Here is a 7,547-nt window from a genome sequence, read left to right on the forward strand (position 1 = left end):
TTCAGTGTTTCTTGCTAAAGCTGTGAAAACCAGAACCCTAGCTAAGTTTTAAGTAGGTTACTCTGCTATGCAGCAAAATTAATCTTCAGTGGATTGCTCCCTCTGTTTTTAAATGAACAATTACTGTTTTTAGAGAAATAGCCTGGGGTTGGAGTCAGAAAACCCTAATTGTTCCTTCCCTGCCACCATGTGACTGCAGGCCAAGTATTAAACTTGACAGTGGAAACTCAATACCCAAAGTCCGTTAGCCAGGAATCCCTGCCTGCCTGGATGTACTTAACGCTCCAAGATCAGTGTTTGCCAAAGCAACTTACTTTTCTATACAACTTTATTTTATAATTTTTGGGAAAAAACCACTGAAAATCCAAATACTTGCTCAATAGTGGGAATCATTAAAGGACCCTAGCTAGGTAACACAGTTGATTTGCTATAATTAGATACTCTATGACTCTAAGCAAGCTGTTAACCTCTCTAAAATTTAGTTTCCTCAATTATAACAATAGCTAATGTAATTCTGTTAGTGTAAATGTTTAGGTATATTAACTTATTAGAGCTTCATAACTGCAACTCTATAAGGTAGGTCCTATTATTATGATCATCCTTATAAGTGAGGAAGCTGAGCCATGAGAGGTTAAGTGATTTTCCCAAGGTCACACGGCTAAGAAGTAGAAGAGCCAGGATTTGAACCCAAGAAGCCTGGCTCCAAAGTCCAAATCTTTCAGTGTACGTCACACCACCTCTAGTTCTGAGACGATGGAATGGTGATCAGGCTTACCTCCTAGAATTGTTGAAAGGATTAAATATATATGAGACATTGTACCTGACATACACAAAGTCCCCAAGATATGGGTCAATATTACTATTTTATTATTTCCTAGATGAATCTGTTGAAGTATGGTGCCACTAGTTGAAAATTATCAAACTGGGAGCTCCTGCTATGGCACAATGGGATCAGTGATGTCTTGGGAGCCACTGGGACATGGGTTCAATCCCTGGCCCAGCACAGTAGGTTAACGATCCAGTGTTGCTGCAGCTGTGGCTTAGGTCGCAACTATGGCTTAGGTCGCAACTGTGGCTCTGATCTGTTCCCTGGCCCAGGTGTTCCATATCCGTCAGGGCAGCCAAAAATGACCAAAAAAAAAAAAAAAAAGAAAGAAAGAAAAAAGAAAATTATCAAAACTGTATGGCAACACAGAAAAACCCAGCTATCATATAATACATAGTGAATTAAAAATATATATCTAAGGAGTTTCCTGGTGGCTCAGTAGGTTAAGGATTCAAGCATTGTCATTGCCATGGCATGGGTTTGATCCCTGGCCTGGGAATTTCTACATGCTGTGGATGTGGTATATATATATATATAGCATTGTGTTTTGGTTGTGCCTATCTACAAATTACAGTCACATTTTATAAGTGTACCTGTCAGTTATTGCTGCATAACAACAAAAAAAAAAACCTTAGTTTTGCTACTTAGCTATGGATCAACATGTTCAGACCAGGCTGACCTGGGCAGGTTTGCTGTGGTTCAACTGGCATATCCTTGATGCAGGCTAGACTCAGATCTGCTCCATGCATGACCATCCTGAGGCCCAGGCTGAAAGGGCAACACCAGCTGAGGGAAACTCTTCCTGTGGCAATGATAGTGGTACAAAGGGGCAAGTTCATCTGCACAGGTGTGCTTTAAACCCCTGTTCACATCAGCACATCCTACAGTCAAAGTAAATTATATGGCTGAGCAAAATAAAGGGATAAGAAAGTACACTTCATACCTCATGAGACCAAAGCAAGTCACATGGCCAAGTCCAATATCACCTTAGCAGAGAAGTATACTTCTTCAAGGAGGGAACTGAGGGAATAAATATTTTTGAACAATAATCTACTGTAAGAAGGACCAAATAGAAATAGAAAAAACTAAGAGAGATGATTTGCTTGGTATGATCATGTGTATTTTTATCTTCCTTTCTTCCCAAATTTACACTTATTATTTAAATTTTTAAGATTGAAGGGAAAAAATACAAAAGGAAACCTCAAGAATCAGTCCTAAAAGAATAGGCTGGGGATTAACATACACACACTACTATATATAAAATAGAAAACAACAAGGACCTACTGTATAGCACAGGGACCTCTACCCCATGTCTCGTAATAGCCTATAATGGAAAATAATCTGAAAACATATATGTAGACATAAACATTTACACTGTTTCAGGTGTTATATATAACTGAATCACTTTGCTGTACACCTAAAGCATTGTAAATCAACTATACTTCAATTTTTAAATTTTTTAAATAAATAAAAGTAAAAAAAAAAATAGGCTGAAAGGGAAGACTCATACTAAGTAACTTTTATTCACTCATTCAGCAAACTTGCTGGATCTTGTTATGCACAGGTAAATCTAGTCCCTGTTCTCAAGCAGCTCACAGTCTGGCAAATGAGAAATCACAATGATGATGATAGTTATAATAGCCAACATTAGTTAAGTGTCCCATATCCCAGGTGCTGTGTTAAGCCATTTACATGCTGGTTCTGTAATCCTATTACAAAGCTCTACAAAGGAGGTTCTGTTACAATCCAATTTTATAGAAAAGAACCTTACACAAGGTCACCCAGCTAGCACATGGCAGAACTAGAATTCCCAGCAGGCAGCCCAGCTGCACACTTTGGGCCTTCTGAAGCACTTCACTCCCTGTTCACGGGTACCCCCACCCATCCAGGCCCCCATTCCTTCACAGCAAACTCTTCCCCTATCCCTGAATTAAAGCATTACTAACATGACAGGCCCCTCCTCTGGGAGCTTTGGCAAACACAAAGCCTGCGTATTAACCAATTAGATCTCACAGGGTAAAGAAGGCCAGCCTATGGTGAAGAAACTGACTTTGTAGTAAGCTTGGAGAAGACATGAAGGGAGGGAAACACACAATGCTAATTTTTTAAGTTGATGGGGGCTGATTAAATCCACTGAGGGTGGTAACTGGCCTTTCTCCACCTCATACAGAAACCGTAAATATAAAGGCTTGCGCACAGCATCAGGGACCCAGGTGAGGCAAAGGTGAGCGTTTCCAGATCACAAGTACTTTTTATGGAAAGAGTCTACCAAGAGGAGGGGAGATCCAAGGATCCCTCCTCCAGAGGCGGTGTGGTGAGGCAGGTCTAGCAGGGAGCAAGGTGCAGGTGGGAGAGGTGCCCTGCTTCCAAGCAGCAGAAGCAGAAGTGAGTCAAACACCAAAGCCCATTCTGACCACCCAGTATTCCTTCCTCCTCAATTTTCTCACCTCCCCAGACCACCCCAGAATCTGGTCTCCTACAGCCTTCCTCTGGGAGGGCAGCAAAGGGAAAACTAGATTCTCCCCCACCCTGCACATATCAAAACATAACAAGAACATGGGAGCCCCATAAACACTGGCATCAAATACAGCTATTCAACAACAATCACAATATTTCATTACTCAATAGCTAAGACCGAGAATGCAAATAAAAACCAAGAGGCAACAAGAGACTGTTTGATGAATCAGTTGGGTAAGAATTTGTTTGTTAAATGTCTGATTCAATCCATCACAAAAGACCTGACAAAAGGAAGGTAAGCTGCAGACTGCCCATTCAGAGAAATCCCACAGAGCTGCCGGCAGTTCCATTTTCTTGGAAATAATGGCCAATCATGTTAAGTACAGTACAGAAAAATCAGAGTGTGGCTCTCTCCTTAAAACTGGGTCACTCTTCACCTGAGCTGGTCTGCATAACTGTTATCTCCCAGCTAGCTCACCTGATTAACAACCTGTGGAGACTGGCAAAAATTCCATTTAGTTTCCACCAATGGGTTTCCAGATATATCAGCCCTCACTTGACCGACAGGAAGAAAATTAAGAGATTAATGAGGTACTATTCTTAATAGGGTTTTGTAATTCTTCCCCTTCACACAGGCCTGTGTCTGGCTTCTGCTGCTCCCCCACCCCAAGTGCTGTTTTCACATAAAGACCTCAGGAAATACACTGATATCTCTGGAGCCCCTGCCACACCACCTCTCTGGGTCTGTTGTTCCATAATGTGGAACCCATGCAATTCCCCAGAGGTGGGAAAGGAACATTCCAGAAGAGGGGAGTTCCTCCCCACCCGGAAAAGGCTGTGGAGACAGAAGCTTCTAAGGGCACAAGATTTCAATTAAATCAGGAGGCACCCTATGAATACCTTCCTCTCCTTCCTTGTCTTTTTCTTTTACTGGTCCCTTGATTCTTTCTTGATAATCTTATCATAACTCCTGTCAGGATGTGACCTTAAAATCAACTCTTAAAAAGGTACCACTTTTATTTTTATTTTTATTGAAGCATAGTTGGTTTACAGTACTTTGTTTCAAGTGTACAGCAAAGTGATTCATACACATACATATGTATACATACATATATATATATCCTTTTTCACATTCTTTTCCATTATAGGTTATTACAAGATTATTACAGGAATATAGATACATAGTGCCCTGTGCTATACAGTAGGTCCTTGTTGTTTATTTTATATACAGCAGTGTGTATATATTAATCCCAAACTCGTAATTTGGGAAGGGAGGAGAGGGTACACAGCCTGTGGAGCTGGGAACAAAAACTAAAGAGGGAATGGGAGTAGGAAGAGCAAGGATGAACCCTGCAAACATCATACTAAGTGAAGTGAGCCAATTACCACCTAATAATCCCACTCAAAACGAAGTGCCCAGAGTGGTCAAATTCAAGGAAGCTGAAAGTGCAATGGTGGCTGCCAGAGGCTGGGGGCAAGGAGTGGGAGTTACTGTTTAATGTATATGGAGTTTCAGTTTGAAAAGATGGGAGGTTCTGGATGGTGCTGATGGTTGCCCGATAATGTGTGACATACTTAATGACTTACACTTAAAAATGGACAAAATGCTTAATTTCGGGTTATATACATCTTTTCACACTAAAAAAAAAATGTTTAAGGTATGGGGTGGAGGTTAGTTTAGTTAGTTGTATGGAAGACCTATTCTGACAAGAAGCAGATTCACTGTCACTCTGAAGTTCAGGGGCAGAGGAAGAGGTGGGGGTTGGGGCTGGGGGAGTAGAGCTGGACCACTAGGCCTCTCCAGGGAATGCCATTTTTTGATGGCATCTGAACTTGGGAACTTGGAGTCTTTCCTCCTGACTGAGAGGAGGATGAGTCCTTCATTAGGAATCATATCAAGTGTACAGCAGACACTTCTGATTCCTGCTCACCCAGGAGGTGGTCTAGGGACTGGCAACCAATATGAGTGCCCTTGCCTGGAGGAACAGCCTCAAGGCCTTTTTAGGAAGGCTTGGGGGATTAAAATGGAAGATGGTAAGGGTGACAATGTGCATAAAGTCAGCCTTTCAGACTGAGAGGGAAAAACCTAGCAAATCTGACCCCATTGGAGATCGCCAAAACTCTGCAAGAAACCAGAATAGACTGTAGTACCCAGAAGCGCAACTGCAGATGAACTCTGATGAATTAGGCTAGCAGGTACTCTGCAGGTCAGTTGGGCCTGTCTAGGTCTGGACTTGTTCAAGGTGGGGAACCTTCGCAGACTCAGCCTGGGAAGCTCTGTTGGGGGAGGCCCAGACTCCCAAAGGAGTCTGGGCTAGCGGTCACCCTGGCATCCTGTTTGCTGCAGGCAAGCATCTTTTCTGTGGGTTATTTTTGTCTCTGGCCTTGGCTTGTTTTTCCCAGTGCTGTTCCCTGGCTCACAACATTTCTTCCCTGGTTTATTAAAAACTGAGATAAATCACCTAATAAATCTTGGCTAAGTTTTTTTTTCCTTCAGACCTCCTCAACAATTGCCAAAGTCACAAAGTTGCGTCTTTCCCACAGTGGGAGGCCAACAAAATAGCTGGTGTGCTCATAGAAACCTATAGATCAAGAAAACAAAGGGAAAATCTTTAATTATTCAGCAGCCTCCCACTCCTGGAACTAAATTTACTTGCTTCGGTTTGATTTAAAGAGGCAGAACAGTACCTGAGCTGCTAGCGGCCTGTACCACGCCCATCAGCACAGGACAGCCTGCTTGCCTCCCTCTACAGCAAGAAGACATGCATAAAATAACTGTCTTTCCTTGTTGATTGGATGGTTACTAGGACTCCTAGCATTTAATTTTTGAAGCTCTTCCTCCTCACATACATATACACAAACCTCTGCTCCTTCAATTTCTTAAAACTGTTGAGTCACAGAATTCTGGCATTTGAAAGAACTTCAAGCATGCTCTAATGTCACTGCTTATCATCGTAGAAGCACAGGATTCTAGGGATATTAAAAGTTACCTAGTATGACACCAATGCTCCCCATCAGATGTCTTAACAATATACAAATCTATTTAGTACTCCGATAGTATTTTGTGCATACTTCCATTTGTACTTTGCTCATTTGATGTAACTCTTTCTTTTTTAAAAGTTTAAACTTTATTTTTTGAAAAGTGGGGTGTTCACACAATTGGTAATTTGAAAGATAAAAGAATATATAACTCTCTCCTGTAGACACCTGGTTCTCCTCCACAGAGGCAAGTAATAATTCCTTCAGGAAGCTAGCTGGGATGTTCTATGTGTATATACTTAAGCATGTTTTTTCTTCCCTCCTTTTTACACAAATGCTTTTACACTGGTCTGTGTCTGCACATTAATATATTTTGGAAGTCTTCCTGAATCAAATTTAATTCTTTTAGAGAGCTCTATGGCATTCCATTACATAGAGGTACCATAATCTAGGGACATTTTGGTTGCCTCCAAATTTTTGTATTACAGGTAACGCTGCAATAAATAATCTTATTCTCATGATATTTTGCACCATTAGGAGAGATTCCCTGGAGTAGAATCGCTGGGTCCTTAGGTAGGAGCACCTGCAATTTTTTCTTAATGTAATTTTTATTTTATATGGGAGTTTAGTTGACTTACAATGTTGTGCTAGTTTCAAGTGGAAAGTGATTCAGTTATACATATACACATCCATTCTTTTTCAGATCCTTTTCTCATATATGTTATTACGGAATATTGGGTAGTTCCATATGCATCCTCATAGTTTTGATAAATATTGCCAAGTGTCCTCTCCTAATTTCTCTTCTCAGCACAGCCTCACCAGCAGAATGTCATGAAACTTTTTGAGTTTTGCTATGATTATTTATTTACCTGTTTCTTCCTCTGGCACCATTTCCTCATTAGAATGTGAGCCTATCAAGGCTCCTTAGAAACTAATGTAACACCTGATACATGATAGATTCTCAAAGAATCTTTGCTAGTGCTCAATTTGGCAGCACCTGTACTAAAACTGGAATGAGGCAGAAAAGATAGCATGGCTCCCGCACAAGGATGACATGCAAATTCACGAGGCATTCCACATTTTTAGAGAGTAGATCTTAAATGTTTTTGACGCACCAAAAAATGGTAATAGATGAGGTGATCATTTCTTAATATTTACACATATCCAATCACTGCACTGTACACTTTAAACATACACAGTGTAATGTGTCAATTGTATCTCAATAAAGCTGCGGCGGGAGGGAAATGAATCCCTCTGATAAATAAATAAATAAACGTGCAAAAAT

At 40.9% G+C, this 7,547-nt stretch overlaps 1 non-coding gene across 1 annotated transcript; it reads left to right on the forward strand.

Annotated features, from left to right (window-relative positions):
* Positions 1-7,240: 7,240 nt before the first annotated feature.
* On the forward strand, positions 7,241-7,346 carry LOC125114074 (U6 spliceosomal RNA). Its single transcript, XR_007131689.1, has one exon. It is a non-coding gene; the product is annotated as a U6 spliceosomal RNA (small nuclear RNA).
* Positions 7,347-7,547: the final 201 nt, after the last annotated feature.

Source organism: Phacochoerus africanus, chromosome 1, assembly GCF_016906955.1.
Source record: "Phacochoerus africanus isolate WHEZ1 chromosome 1, ROS_Pafr_v1, whole genome shotgun sequence".
Classification (NCBI taxonomy): Eukaryota; Metazoa; Chordata; class Mammalia; order Artiodactyla; family Suidae; genus Phacochoerus; species Phacochoerus africanus.